This window comes from Urocampus carinirostris, chromosome 13 (genome assembly GCF_059441175.1).
Source record: "Urocampus carinirostris isolate Australia breed hairy pipefish chromosome 13, RoL_Ucar_1.0, whole genome shotgun sequence".
NCBI lineage: Eukaryota > Metazoa > Chordata > Actinopteri > Syngnathiformes > Syngnathidae > Urocampus > Urocampus carinirostris.
Genome location: NC_142361.1, coordinates 1,857,295 through 1,873,868, shown reverse-complemented (window position 1 = coordinate 1,873,868; position 16,574 = coordinate 1,857,295).

Below are 16,574 nucleotides of genomic sequence, written 5' to 3'. Positions count from 1 at the left end.
TCTTTGATACCAGAAACATTACCCTTAGTACATAGTTACCGTAAATTCCGGACTATAAGCCGCTACTTTTTTCCCAAACCTTCAACCCTGCGGCTTATTCAGTGATGCGGCCAATTTATGTAATTTTTCTAACAGCCGCCAGCGGCGCTCGAGTACTAAAGGTAAGATTTAGACCTTTGGAATATATGCACCGAGGAAGGCTGCAACTTCGTAGCTTGTGCACAAATTAAATTAGTGTAGACATATCCTCATCATGCAACTTGCTAAATGAAAGGCACATGAGGTAGCTTTCAAGCTAAAGGCAAACGAGCAGTCCGATAAAGAAGGAAATAGAGCTACTGCATGTAAACTTCACTTTGCAAGCGTGTTGCTAGCGTGTTTTACACTAAGGGAGCGTTTGACGTTGTCCATCTGGCAAAGTTTCTTTCCCATACTGGGGAGGACGACTTTGATGACGTCAGGTATAAGGAGGAAGATGATGACGGTTTACTGTGGTTTCTACAAGTGCGGTGTGTTTTTTCTATTTTTCTGTTCATTTTGCCGGCTGTGGTTTAAGGACTGTGTACTTTATATTCAGTTACAGTCGCGGGACTCAAAGCCGGGTTTGGGTTAATTTTGTGATAGTGTTACATGTTTTAATGTGGGCGCATGCGGCTTTTATACAGGTGCGGCTTGTGTAAGTACAAAGTCTGTTTTCCTCTTAAAATGTGGTGGGTGCGGCTTATAATCAGGCTCTCTAAAGTCCAGAATTTACGGTATATTGACCAGTCAATAACACTTCTGGCAAAATTCTTAATACATAGGTCACTCGGTTCAACCGCAACTCCCAGGCAAAAATTCATTTCATTTCCGTCTGAATATTGTGGGTGGCAGTAGCTCAGGAGGTAGAACGCTCGTCTTAGGATTCCCAGCTCCTTCGAGTTATATGTTAGTGTCCTTGGGCAAGACACTGAATCCCTAATGCCCTTAATGAGCAGGTAGTTGGCTTGCATGGTTGACACTGCTATCGGTTAGTCAGTGTGTTAAAGGGAAAGTATTAAGCACATTGTAAAGCGCTTTGGGAGTTCTTCATTGACTTGAAAAGAGCTATATACAGGCAGTACATTTATTCATATTACAATTCTCTTCTACAAAAAGTCATGGTACCACTTAGCGGCAAAACTTAAAATACGTCTTCAACAGAACCTAAACTACAGAGGGCAGAATGGGTGGACCCAAATGAGAGGAAGGATGAGCAGAGGCTGGGACCTTTGGTGGTGGAGTCAAGTCAAGTCATGTTTATTTGAATAGACCATTTCTCTTCCAGAAATGTAATATCTCTGGGCAATCCCAAAAAATATGCGAGAAATCCCCCACCTTTCCCCAGTTCCACCATCATAAATTGAATGTATTCTTATATTTTGAAGTGATAGAGGGTGCTTAGAAGTATCATATTTTTACTTTCTATTCAAATTCCCTCCATGTCGGACTCATGGTTATTTTGTGTCCCTTTTTCAAAGTTTTCTCCCAATTGTCATCCTTTATCACTACATTAGCTTCCACTTCCCATTTTTCCTTTACCTCCATCCATCATTACTGAGATCCATTTGCAGAGCTTTATACAATTTTGAGATAACCCCCTTTATTGATTGTCACTCTGAGTATGATATTACCAATTCCTCAACTTTAGTTGGGTCTTTACATATTTTCCCCTATTCATCATGTCTCTGGAGGTCTTAGTTGCAAATATTTCTAAAAATCATTTTTACACAGGTTCTTGTTGAAGTTGTTCAAAAGATTTCAATACTTGTCCTTCAAACATTTGGGTAATCAACATAAATCCTTTTGGTGACCATTTTCAAATTCAAAATCCATAAACTTAGGTATAAGATTTGTTTTTTTTTGCCATTTTCATAGCCCTACTCATGGAACACGGATATTTTTAATTATTTTTGTATTGTTGACGATGTTTTAAATTTCCCTTAATCTATTCATTTAGGAGTTTTAACTTCTTTCACATTGCTACTGATAGGAATGGTAAGGATTCCACAGGCACATTAGGACAAGACCGCTGTTCCATGTCAACCCGCATTGTATATTTGTCTCTAGTAATCCACAGAATAAGAGCTCTAATTTATTATTGGGTAGAAATGAATGAAATGAATGAAATGAAATGATCTGCATTTATATAGCGCTTTTCAAGTCAATGACTTCCCAAAGCGCTTTACAGTGTGCTTCACATTTCCCAATAGCGGCCGTGATCTGTGCAGCCATGTAAGGCGCTAACCTGCTTATTGGGGGTAATTGGGGGTTCAATGTCTTACCCAAGGACACTTTGACATGTAACACGGACAAGCCGGGATTCGAACTGATGGTAGAAATTATTATTGGGTAGATCTAAGCCCCCTTTTTCTTTGGAAGTAAAATGTTTTGTATTTAATTCTTGGTTTCTTATTTTGCCAAAGGAATTTTGATGTCAAGTTATTTCACACGTTCAAAGAAGAGACTGAAACAGAAATAACAATCTTGGTAATATGTTCATTCCAATGGTTTTTACCCGTAGGTACGAAATGGTCATTACTCCTGCACCCCAAATCAGAACTTAGCTTGGTTTTACTCCATGAGAGCCTGTAAATCTCCTTCTGCAATGATGTCCCTGTGCCTTCCTCTCTATCCAGACACTGTGGTCCATTTGTTCTGAGCCATCATCCCCTGTAGTGTCTCCGTCATGCTTCTTCCACGTCGATCCCCGTTTCTTTCAACAATGGTGTTGCATCCATCAGGGTAAAAAATGTTTTTCCAAAAACACCTTCACCTGGGCAGGATATGGGGATTGTGCCTTCAAGTTTTTCTCCTTCAGCTTTTTGATGACGCCCCTTACTTGTTTGCTCTTCTTTTGAGTTTCCGTTGTGTAGTCTTGATTGAAGTAAACAGGTTTGCCTTCCAATGTTCTCCTCTGATTCCCTGCTTCCTTCATCACAAATTATTTTTCTCTATAGTCCAAGCACCGCACGATAATTGCTCGCGGCGGTGTTGTTTTACCGTGAGGTTTGGCCAGCAGTGAGCGGTGTGCCCTTTCAATACGAATTTCTATGTGTTGTGTTGTTGGAATGTTCGACTTAATGAAGCCTATTATGGAGCCGACAGTATTGTTGTTCGCAGCACCCTCCGTTATGCCATGTATTCGAATGTTGTTGCGTCTCGTTCTTATTTACATTTGCCTTGATATACATTTCTAATTGCCGTGATACACATACATAGTCACAATGTATTTGCCGTTTTATAAACTCCATATTTAGTGTTTTCAGTTTTGGTGTGGTTTCCAAACCCAGCGCATGCCGACAAGTGTGCGCCCGCCCGATAAAGATGTTGACGAACCCTCCGACATCAAGCCATGACATTGCAACATGTGAGCCCTCTTCTGAGAATGTTTACGGGCCTTTCTGCGTCAAACCATGAAGGTTCAACATTTAATCTGATGCCTTGTACCTATAAAATGTCTATCCAAATAAACCACGGGGGCAATGCTGCATTGCTGTCCAAAGAAAAAGGCTAAAAGTATTTCCCCCCTTGAGGAAACCTAAATTTGTATTTCTGTCTCCTTCTTTGGTGATAATTACAAAATGTCTTTACAGATGTATCCGACATTTTACTTGGTCCTTCGAGCCAGATCACGAGACACGTGACGGAGTCCAGTGGTGGAGCCGGCGACCAGAAGACTGTGGCCGCGGCAGAAAACCCTTTTCAGGACTGGACCTCGGTTCCATCTCTGGAATCCGAACGGTTGACGCGAAGCCAGGAGACAAGAGGCACCTTGGATGAGTCGCTGATTATTGTTTGAGATGAGTGAATGGGGTAAGTAAAGAGGACGAGGTCCTGTAAGTACTTAAAATTGGCATAGACAGAGTGAGTTTTTAAAACTAAATACGGACAAATGTAGTCTATAAAACTGAGGATAGAAGGAGTCATTATCTATAATAAATGTAAATAAATGACTAGTGTTACAGATAGAAGGGAGTCTATAAAACTGAGGAATAAAATAAAGCCGAGAGAATGCTAAGTCAATGTCATGCAATAATACAGAGTTGGAGTCTTTAGAACTGAAACGGGGCAACGGTGTCCTGTATGTCGTTCGCAACCTCATTTGAACAGGACTATTGACTGACAACTGTCTGGGAAGCATAGGCAAGAATTCCACGCCACTTTTGGTTGAAGCTTGGGATTTACCTGAGACTGATCAATTATCAGCCTGTTCGGGAACCGGGAATCAGCAGAGTCACCCCAAGTGAAACGCTGCCTTCCATAATGGGCACATCAAACCAAAAAAAGGTGATAAAAAGGATCTGAAGCAACAATTGACATGTAAGGACTGGAAGTTTGTAGAAAACCAATGTTCTTCCAAAATAAAATACCTAAATTTGTGGATAACTAAATATAAATTTGCCGGCCAGCTTTATACACAAAAAATACATGACTTGCAAGATAAAATAACAATCAAAGGAATAAGAAAATGAGGAAGGATGGATATGAGGATAGAGAATTTTTGATGATAATGGCACAAAAAAAGGAGAGAGTATGAAAGTAATAAAACAGGAGTAGAGCATAAAAAGCATGAGGAGAAAAGACTTATGTTTCATAGAAAAGAGGATTGTGAGACACGACTGATAGGAATTAAAGAAAAAAGCGAGACTTCGGAAGAGCGGGTGCACCCCTGATAGTACCTCTTGCATCAAATCTGTAGCCTTCCTAGCGCTCCTCTTCCGCCATCACCCACAGATACTGTGAATAATGGCATAGATACACGCGGAAAAGGAAACTTAAAAGTGACCTTTTCAAAAACAATGGGGAAAGTCTTTTCCCCTAAGGCAGTAAAATCTCTTCCATAGGAAGAAGACGTACAAGATTCTTTCCCAATGATAGAAGTGGCAAATCCGAACATCAATGACAATTCGCCAACTATCTTAGTGCACCGCACATGGACTCAGGAGGATGTCAAAACGGCTGTAGAAGGCATTACATCCTATAAAGTCGATGTGGAGAAATTTCTGTTGCAAATGGAAGACCTCAGAAGGTCTTACCACTTAAATGAGGTCAAAGTCCAGCAGGTCTGGATGACAGCCGTAAAAGGGGATGGGCATAGTGTTGGAGGCGATTGGGAACCAAAAGAGTGTAATGGTGTTCTGGCTCATGATAGCCGAGAGCTCGCACATCGTGTCCATAGGTTAATGGAACAAGTGAGGGAGAAATTTAAGCCAAAACCTAATTATACAGCCATAAGAAGAGTAACACAACAGGAAGGAGAATCGTTTGATAATTATAGAGTGCGGATGACTGCATGTTTCAAGGCAAATGGTGGCGTTTTTGAGGAACAATTAACAAATGCCGTCCATGCTAATTCCCACCACACTATTAATCAATGGATAGAAAAGCATTGGGTAGATAAGGCAACAGGAACACTTGAGCAATACATTGACCAAGCTAAACACGCTGAGGGAGCGATGCAGGCTCAACAAAAAGGTATACACGTTTTTTGTAGAAACTGGGGAGGGTCAGATGTATTTTCAAAAACGAGAAAGAGGATTTAATCAAAATAAAAGGCTGAGGCCGAGGCAAAGGACGGCCTCTAGGTAAAGGGCGTGGCTATTCAACGAGCTGTGCCCCTCGAAAGTCAGTCACTTTTTGGGTTTGTGGAGAGACAGGACATATCTCACGAGATTGTCCTAGTGCATGACTAGAAAGGTCAGCCTCCCAACAGATAAATAAACAACAAGTTACAGACGAAAGTGCAAAATAAATTTACGAGAAATTTTAGTACTTGACAGATCAAGAATGGAAGTGCAGCTCATAGTAAATGGCAAACCAGTAACTTTTCGTTGTGACACAGGAACATGTAGAACTGTTTGTAACAAGTCGGTTCCAGGCGCTGTAGTGAATAAAAAGGTACTTGTCAGAAGAGCCCAGGGGGGTCTAGCAGCAGTAAATGAAATACACCCTGTTTGGATAAGAGAGCACCTTGCAAAATAATATAAAATACCAATTTTGAATGTCCTGTTAATTTGTTAGGAAGAGATGGGTTGTGTATATCAGGACCAATGTTCCCTCTAATTTTCCACGGGTCTGAGCGTTCACACAAAGTCGGTGAGCAACGCTTGAAACAACAGTGAGCAACCATAATCCCAAGTGTGGCAAGATAATTAATTATCAAACATGTCCAAAACTTGACATCAAGTTACATTTTGCTGAGTTTCTGGCAATGCAAAATTATTTTTCTCTTTTGAATTAAATGACTCATGTACTATTGCAAAGGTTGTAAGGCCTACAAACGTCGTTTGTTCTTACAATTCTTTCACAAGATATCCATTTCTTTTTATTTCCTGATATATTTTGTCGCATAATATTAACATTTTGGGGGCTTATTTAGTGTTGCAAGATACAGAACTGTACTTAATCACATTTTTTAGTGGAAGTACAATGTTGGCAACAAGATTCACTTGATATAATTGGAAATTATTTGAATGCAACACATACTTTTTCTTCTTTTTTCCGTGTTTTTTTCTACTTTTTTTAAATCTCTTTTTTGTGTATTTTTTTCCGAGCTGTTACTTTTTTTCTTTTTGTTCTCTGTTTACTTTTTTCCTACATTTCTTTCTTTTCTTTTTTTCTGATAAAGATGTTGCCGAACCTTTCGACATCAAGCCATGACATAGCAACAAATGAGCCTTCCTCTGAGAATGTTGACGGGCCTTTCTGCGTCAAACCATGAAGTTGCAACATTTAATCTGATGCCATGTACCTATAAAATGTCGGTTGAAATTAACTACAGAGGGAATGCTGCATTGCCGTCCAAAGAAAAAGGCTAGTATTTCCCCCCTCAAGGAAACCTAAATTTGTGTCTGTTTCCTTCTTTGGTGATAATTATAAAATGTCTTGACAGATGAACCTGACAGCTTAATTGAAACAACAAGTGTTTAATGTAATCCCTTTAAGGGCCGGTCACACAGTCGTTTGCGGCTGAATCACGGCTAAAATTTTCCTTTTTTTTTTTTGCCCGTGGTTGCCCGCGATGGAAAATGCGCAAAATTGGCCAACCCGCTGTTCATCTGTGGTATGCCCGCCAAACAGACGCCGGCGACTGTTCCGCTTCCTCATCGCGTCATTTCCGCGTCATTTTCTCATGTGGACCACGGGTATAAAAGCTCCCGAGCCAGTGTTGTGCCCAAATCTGCCTCTCGGCATAACACTGGGCTGTAGAAATCATAACCGCTCAAGACACAGTCCCGTGAAGATCAAGATTTCAAGCTATGGCACCGAAGAAGCCAATATGTTATTATTGTAATAGTTTTTCATTTTTATTTTATTATCTTGTTATGAAATGAAAGGAAATGTCAAGAAATAAAAATGGATTAAGACGAGGTCACTACGGTGATGTTCACCCCTTGACGTCTCAAGCACAACTGACGTGTGCTCGGCAAATCGCGCTGTATATACGCGGAGAAAGGCGTTTGACCGTCACACGCGTAACACGCTAATTTCACGTAATAACACCGCGATACAGGCGCAGAACATGCTATTACCATGCTCCACCCACGATTACCCGCTGAAATTTCCCGTCCTACCCATGTGTAACCACGCCCTGGCCGCGGCCAGAGCACGTCGTTCCACGTCATTTCCGCGTCATTACCTCGTGTGCCGCCCGCGGTTAACACGTGCTCAAAGTTTTGAGCAGCTCAAAACTTTTTCGCACGGCCAACCGCGTGTGAATTTCCGACCGCGAGTAAAGCACTGCTGTATCTCGTCTATATGGCGGTCTCAAAGAGTCCAACAGCGCCCAACAGCGTCTGCTTCACGGCCAGAAATTTCTGGCCGTATTATGAACTGACCGATAACGGATAATGGATAATGAATAAAGAAGATAGAACAATAACCCTTAAAAAATCCGCCCCCCCCTGCCGTGGTTCAGCCTGGATACGTCCGTGAAAGGCTGTGTACCCGCGCTCTAAAGAATTGAGCAGCTCAAAACTTTTTCGCACGGCCAACCGCGTGTGAATTTCCGACCGCGAGTAAAGCACTGCTGTATCTCGTCTATATGGCGGTCTCAAAGAGTCCAACAGCGCCCAACAGCGTCTGCTTCACGGCCAGAAATTTCTGGCCGTATTATGAACTGACCGATAACGGATAATGGATAATGAATAAAGAAGATAGAACAATAACCCTTAAAAAATCCGCCCCCCCCTGCCGTGGTTCAGCCTGGATACGTCCGTGAAAGGCTGTGTACCCGCGCTCTAAAGAATTGAGCAGCGCAAAACTTTTTCGCGCTGCCACCCGCGCGCGAATTTCCGACCGCGTGTTAAGCACTGCTGTATCTCGTTTGTATGGCGATCTCAAAGCGTCCAATAGCGTCCGCCTCACAGGCAGAAATTTCTGGCCGTGATTCAGCCGCAAACGGCTGTGTGACCGGGCCCTTAAAATGTTCTCCAAGCACATCACTGAAATTATTTACTTATTTAGTTTTTTTTTCTCTTTTTAGTCTTTTATCGGCATGTTTATCCTGGGTACCCCGACTGATCTTAATCTTATCAAATATGTATGTATGTAACATTTATCTAGTCTAAATCCCATGTATCTATCTAAATCAGGGTGACCAAACGTCCTCTTTTGCCCGGACATGTCCACTTTTTACATCCCGTCTGGGGTGTCCAGCGGGGCGTTCATGAAAATGGCCGGTTTTAATTATTTTTCACGAGACCAATTTCTGTGTTTTGAAATTGACTGACGCTTTGCACGGAATACGACGGAACTGGGGTGCCTGTGACGTATTCATTGGGAGCCTGCCTAGTGTTTGGTTCTGCTGTGCTCAGTAACACAGAAAACGAGAATGCCTAAGCGAAAGTGCATCTTCACTGCAAAAGATATTCCCCACATACTGTCCCGGTCGAAACAAATAGGAGGCAGAGTGTACCGTGTGCAAAGCTGGCACATATGTTTCGGTGTCTAAAAAAGGTTCTGGAGACCTGACAAGCTCACACGCACACAGAGAAACACAATAAAAGCTGTGCAGGGTGAGAATTCTTCTGCTAAACTGAGGGACTTCCTTGTAAGACCTGGGAAAACAGAGGATACTGTAAACGAAGCAGAGGGTGTGTTTGTGTTTCACCCTGTTAGACACCATAACAGTTACAGGTCCATGGATTTCACGAATGCCTTGTTTGAAAACGACATTTCCAGACTCAAACACCGCCAAAAAGTTCAGTCATGATCGCACTAAAACAAAGCCGTTGTGAATGCCATTACAGCGCCCCGCTCAGTTTAAGTCGTTCATGATTTCCTCCAAGATGTCCTCTACAGTGGTGTTTCTACAGACGGGAGTAACCATGGAGCAGTGAAAATATTCCGTTATAATCAAGTACTTTGCCTGGAAGAAGCGTGGTGTACAAGCAAAATTAATTGAGGTTAAAGACACACCAAATGAGACAGCAGAAACCATTGCACAATATCTCATTGAAACATTGTCAAAAAACAAATTGTCTGAAGAATGTATTGCATTTACTGGTGACAATTGCAATACAAATTTCGGAGGAATCTGGCGTAATGAAGGGGGAAAGAATGTGTTTGCATGTTTGAAGAGGATAATGCACATCAAGACTGATTGGTGTGGGTTTCCCAGCACACATACTGAATAATTGTGTTCATCATGGGGCAGACACAATAGATGTTCACCTCGAGAATGCCATGTTCAAAATCTACCAGCACTTCCATCTTTACATAGTGCGCACTGAGAACCCGAAGGATTACTGTGACTTTTTTGACATTTTATACAGGTGGATACTTTTTCACAGCAAGACAAGGTGGCAGTCATTGTTCCCAGGCATTGAGAGGTTGATACAGATGTTTCCAAATTTTAAAGGCATTCTTTCTGTCTCAGCAAAAGCCACCCATAGTGATCAAAAAGTTTTTTTTAATGACTTCAGTGAGATCTACCTCTGGCCCATGCACTCACTCAGGTCTGTGTTCCACACCCACATTCAAGAAATGGTAAAGGAAAACTGAGTGAGCCATCAGATTGGAATGATGGGGAGGCCTGCATCCATTACCTAGTAGAAAAGGGGATGTCGATTGATGATGTGAAGAGTTTTGACCAGTTCACCAATCTGAGGAAATTCATTGAAAGGTGCAACAGTGATGAGAAGTTCAGTGGCTTGCAGGTGCACCAGAAGTGGACAAAATATTTTGAGAAGGCCAAAAGAACTGCATATTATTCAGAACTCCTGAAGATTGCACAGTTTGCCTTTGCACTTCCTTCTCATAACGCCAATGTCAAGAAGGTTTTCTCATAGATGCAGAGTCAGTGGACCAATGAGAGGAACAGGCATATTTTGAGTCATTGAAGGGGATTCTATTTGTGGAATACGATTTCAAAGACACTTCTTGCAAAGACTGTCATGCTTATTTGTTTAACAACCGAAAACTACTGGGAAATACCAGCTCTACAGCAAAATATGGATGGGCAGTGTTGGAATTAATGTTCTGTTTACCAAATTGTTCGAAATAGTTATTTGACTCCATTAACCAAACACGACCTACATTTATCCAACAATTATGCGCGCTTGTTTCTTGAGAGAAAAATGACCAGGAAACCCTACATTTCCTCCCCGCAAGACGACGTCTTGGCTCCTCCCATGGGCGTGCCAAGCTGTTGTTTGCGCCCAACGATCTCACAATACAGCGCCTTGATGTCTGGCTTCCCAAAACAACGCCGGGTCGTTCTGCATCAACAACGTCTGGGTGTGCTGATGTCCTATCGGCAGTACTTCCTGTCCTGTAAACAACCTCTTCCACCACTTATGCCTGATTAACATTCTTTCACTGAAAAGAGAAAATAGCTTTTTGTTTAAGCTGAATATTCTACAGAAGTTTTATTTAGAACATAATTAGTATTTTTGCAGTAAGAATTCAAAAGACAGTTATTATTTTGTTCAAGGTTGATCGAGGCATTTTTTTAATCAGTATTTCATTCCAGTTTTTATACGTTATTATTGTTCTACTATTTTAGGAATAATGAAGTCTGTTGAGAAACCACTGAGAATTTGAATTCATGTCTTTGGTTATAAAGCTATTATTTGGTTATAAAACTGGATTTTCTATCCATATGGAGGAGGCTGCCTCTAAATATGTTAATGTTATAAGGCATCTTTAAGTGTACTTCAAGCATAATATATATTTATATAGTATCCCGAGGCCGGGCCGAGTGTCCTCTGGAGTCCTGTTTCCCCTGCGCAGTTGCTCCCCAAGCGCCATTGCTTGCAAGTGTCCAGCAGTGCTTTGGTGTCCCGTTGCTATCTTGTTAGTTTGGCAAGTCTATTTTGCAAATCCAGTGTTGCTTCTAACACCATGTTGATATGTAGCAAATACCAAACACTTCCAGCAATGCAATTTGCAGTGTTCCTCGAAACCTGTGAGCCAAAGATACCGCCTATAGTTAGTGGACTGAAAGTGGTGGACCAACCCATTGTGACAGGCCTACTAGATTCTGAGTTTTCTGACCTTTCTTAATGATGTCCAGCTTTTCTTGAAAAGTCCATCTTGAAAATGGCTTGGACAGTAAATCTGCAACCAAATCCTTTTGTTCTTCTCCTTCAGCCATTGTGGGATGAGAAAACTGCCAATAAATCAACACAATATATTTGCTTGTGAAGCTTGCTGCAAATACCGTTTGCTAGCTCTGCCAGAGTGGGTCCCTTTTCAGCCTGGGAGACTTGTACCCCAAAGTTGGCCCACTTAGCTTTAAAGGAGCAATTTGATGCATTTTTATTGGGAAGAGGCAGATGTTAATTAACCGAAAACACGTTACAATTTTAATCCAAAGGAAAATGGTTTAAAGATTCTGATATAGATGAAAACATATTTACCTATCTACAGTATCAGTAATTTGAAATCAAATTGCATTTGCCTTCCTAACAGATTTTTAGGCTCTTAAGAAGTAGCCTCACTGCACATATTTTAAGTAGGCTACTGAAAACATTTAAATCATCTCAAGCAAAGCAATAGTCTCTGCAACTTTATTGAGGACAATATTATTGTCTTTAGACATGAGAATTTATTTTTCAATGTACATCAGCATGAGGGCCACCAAAGATTTCTGAGACAGTGAGCTTCTCAGCCTAGTTTTTCCACATTTTAAAGCAGAGAAGCTCAGCTCACAACCTGAGTACAATAAAGGATCAACAGGAACATATATGCCGGCCCAATGACATGATAGGCATCCGTCATAAGGTTAATTGTGAGAGGACCTGCTTTTTTCTACGTTTTCATTTCTTTTACCCCCTTTTCTTCTTTTGTTTCTTTTTTTCCCAGCCCTTATCTTCCCTTTTCTCTAGCATTTTTCCTCTTTTATTTTTTCTTCTTTTTCTTTCCCTTTTCTCATTTTCTTTGTATTCATTTGCTTTTTCTATTTTTTTCTTCCATTATTCTTTTCTCTTCTCTGTTTTTGCCTTTATTTTTTTATTGTGTTTTTTTAACATTATCGTTGTTGTCTTTTTTATTTCTTAGCCTTATTTGTATGCCAAAAGCAATTTTGTGCGTAATGTTATAAATTATTTTGATATATGGATAAAAGCAACAAAAACAAGCTAAAGAGATTTTGAGAGCCGAGAAAGCCGGCTTATTTTAGTGAGACGAGTCGATAGAGACGCTTCTTGAAAAAGACGTGGAAAATCCATCACTACGAGCTTACCGTATTTGAATGAGAGGAGCTGCCCGGTAAATGCAGTTAACTGCTAAATTCTGCAGAATACACACTTGGGGACACACAAGTGACAGGCCAAAACTTCAAGATGAATTAAATGAATGATAACAGTCCTTTTTTAAACACATTTTTTAATGTTATTTCCTGGCTTTTTCGTCTCCACTTAGCACCTTTCTGTCCTCCATCGTAACCGACTCATATCATCCGTGCTTTTCTCTGTTAACTTTGCCGTTACAGAAAAGAAGAGTAATGCTGGGCCAAACAAATTTAAAATTTGGGAGGAAAGAATTTCCCCCAAATGGCCGGACTCACCTCATCGGCGATGTTGATGATGTTGGGCCGAATAGCTGGGTAGAGTATGAATGCACAGGTGAGGTTAGATAGTTCAAGAGAAAGTTGCATGTTGAATTTATTTTTCTCATCGAGGCAGCCCAAACTCGACCTTGACATGATCTCCCGTTGTTCCTGATTAGTTACTACGGCATTGCTGGATAGTACAATATATCACAAGCAATCATTCATATTCCTCTTCACATTTAACAGTGGTTAGCACCGTCACTGGTGCATTACTGTGAAAATGCTGACGTTTCCTTACACCTTCTAGAGGGCCTTGGGTTTGTCAACTCGAAATTTGATTGGCTAAACAAACAACTTCATCGAAACTTATGTATGCTAAGGGCTTGCAGAATTAATTGTGAAGGCCTTTAGGTAGATTTCTGACCCTTGCAACAAGTAATGGCTAAAATGTGATTGGTTAAATGCTTAAATATGAAAACACACATCTGGAAGCAGTGCAACAATGAAGCAATTAAGGGGGAACCGGCAGACAATTTGGAACTATTTGATAGGTATTCTTAGACAAAATACAATTTACATCACATAATTCCGATATTTTGTAGGCTAGCAGAGAAGGCCTTACAGGCACTGACAGCCCACCATTGAAAAAATAAACTCTTATATAATACTTGATTTATACCACCTTTGCAAGTCATTTCGTCCCTTTTAAGAATCTCAAAAACAGCAATAATATACACTATGTCAGAAAATGGTGTACACCCCTCACTTTTCTGCAGAGATTTCATTATAATGATTAATAGAACATCACTTATGAAACATCGCTTTGACACAATGAATAAAAATATCAACAAAGGCCATGGCTTACTGGTAAGATATCCTCTGATCTGATGAGACAAAGATTAATTTATTCGGCTCAAATGGTGTGAAGCATGTGTTGCAGGAACCATGTTTGTGTCATGCCTAAAGTCAAGCACGGTGTTGGAAATATCATGGTTTGGGGCTGCATGTGTGCAACTGGAGTGACCATGAATAATTTTCGATGTCACATATACACAATTTAAAATGATCAAAGTATGTACGAAATAGGAAGCAAAACAATTTTTGTGGGCGTGTAATCTAATTACTAATGTGTCTCTGGAGCAATAAAGTCCAATTACAATAGGAATATGTGGTTCTGAATGCATATGTTTGTTAGGGTGTTGTATTAACTGTATTGACTTATTTTCTAAGCAGGAGGAAAAATGTTTTTAGAGGTTGTATATTCTTATGGTTCTATAAATGTTGCATTTTGGTTCTTAAACAGTTTGGGCAATAAGTAATTTATTTGCAGTTTTTAAGTATTGTTAAGTACTGTTAAGTATTTTTACTTTATTTTCATACTGTTAAAAGTTTTTACATTGTATCGTTCACTTTATTTACAATTGTCTTAATTTCCATATCTTTGTGCAAATGTAAGGTATTACAGTTGTCATGTTGACTTTTAAGTGCATTATCCCGGTTGTGTATAAGTTTTATTTCAGATGTGAATACGTTATTAGAGTTGGACACTTTGTTTTTCTGTTTGTTAGTCTTATATTAGATTTATATTGTATATTTTTCCAACTCGAATGCAGCCGAATTTTGTAGGAGCAGTCCGATGATAATACAGTAAGACCTCGGTTATCGCGGTTAATGGGGACCAAAACCACCCGAGATAAGAGAAAATCCGCGAAGTAGCGGCGCACCTTCCAAAAAAAAAAAAAAAAACATTTTTTTTTAATTTAATTTTTTTTCTAATTATTATTTTTTAGACCGGTTTAATGGGGCATTGGGGACCAAAACCACCCGCAAAAACTGAAAATCTGCGAAGTAGCAATGCCACTTCAAAAAGAAAAAAAAAAAATCTCATCTCATCTCATTATCTGCACCGCTTATCCTTATTATTCGCGAGTGAGCCCCTAACCCGTGGCGCGGGTACTTTCGGGCTCGATACGCACGACACCGCGACAAGCCGAGCGGGTCCGGCACTCCGCGCGGAGGTCGGCCTGTCGGAAGCGCAGAATCCTCCGCGGGGAGGCCGGCCTGTCGGAAGCGCAGAATCATGGTTTCATACTTCCAGGATTTCAGCATTTCAATTATCAGAACCTTTTTTAAAAAAAAACTGTTTGAAAACAACAAAGGGAAGCACTTATATGTAAAAAGATGTATTCAATGTTATCTTCAAATAAAATTAAAATAGCAGTTCAGGGTGTCCCTTGCCCTCTGCTCGAAGGTAGCAAGGATGGGGTTCAGCACCCCCCGATTTAAGGCTAAATTCAGGCCCCCAAAAAAACATATCCTGGCCTAATCCCTTATCTCGGTTTTGTGTTACACACTCCTGTATAGAGCACATGAACATAACCATTAATTAAAAGCTGCTGCCAGCTAATGAGATCCATAAGTCCATACATAGGCATAGCTTACACAAAAAAAACTCATAGTGCGATGTTTGTGGTTATATTATATAAAGATATAGTTAGAACAACATTTAATTAAAATGTCTCCTGCGATCAAAATTTTTGACTAAATGCATACAAGAAAGGTGGATATTAATACATTGCAAATTATTATTATTATTAAGTCTATTATCAAATGTAACATGAGTTACCCATAGGAAGGTACTAAGCATATAAATTGAGGCAAAAAAAAAAAATTGAAAAGGCTGGGCAAAAAAAGAGAAGAAAAATATTGTGGTATTTGAGTCTCCTTAGTTTGTATTTTTCCTTGTGCTCTGTAGCACTCGTTTTCAGTTACACTTCACAGTACAGCGGTATTTGGTGCTCAAAATGTACACGATGTGTCTTTAATACATTTCGTTATTTGAATTTGTTTAAAAACACTTCACATCAGAGTTCACTTCACATAAGTACACAATGTGTACTTATAAACAGTAGACACATTTGAAGTGTATGGACTTTATTAGGTTTCACATTACAGATTTATACGTGTAAAGTTAACTCATCAATTAAGTAAATACAGAAAGTGGTGCTTTTTTGACAAATAATCAGTAGCAGTGAAACATTTATCCGTTCATACCAAGGAAGATATTCAGAGCAGGATTGCAAAACGTAAAAAACGTATATGATGCTTTACAGCTTGCTTGTAAACACAAAAAGATGAAATAGTGAAAAATTGTGAACACACAAGGTCATTCTGACATTTGCTTTCATTTACTTATTCCAAAAATTGGACACTTGGTATTTATGATAAAGCGCAATAAGTCATGGTGTGTTACGTGTGTTGACAATTTAAAAGACATTTAAAACTAAATGAAATGTTTATAAGTAAAAATGGTAGACATGCTAAACTAATATGTGAAATGTTTTAGGAAACTAGTTAGGAATTTCCCAGAGAGAGAGGGGAGCATGGGATTTTTTAAAGAATTATTGCTATTTGTGCTATATTTGATTAGATTATATTTCATAATTTTCCTCTATACAACTAGGCTTGCTTGGTTAAAATAAAACATTCGACCTTTATTTTCAAGCAGCAATAGATATGTGATATTTCCATTTTTTTCTCATTTAATTTATTAGCT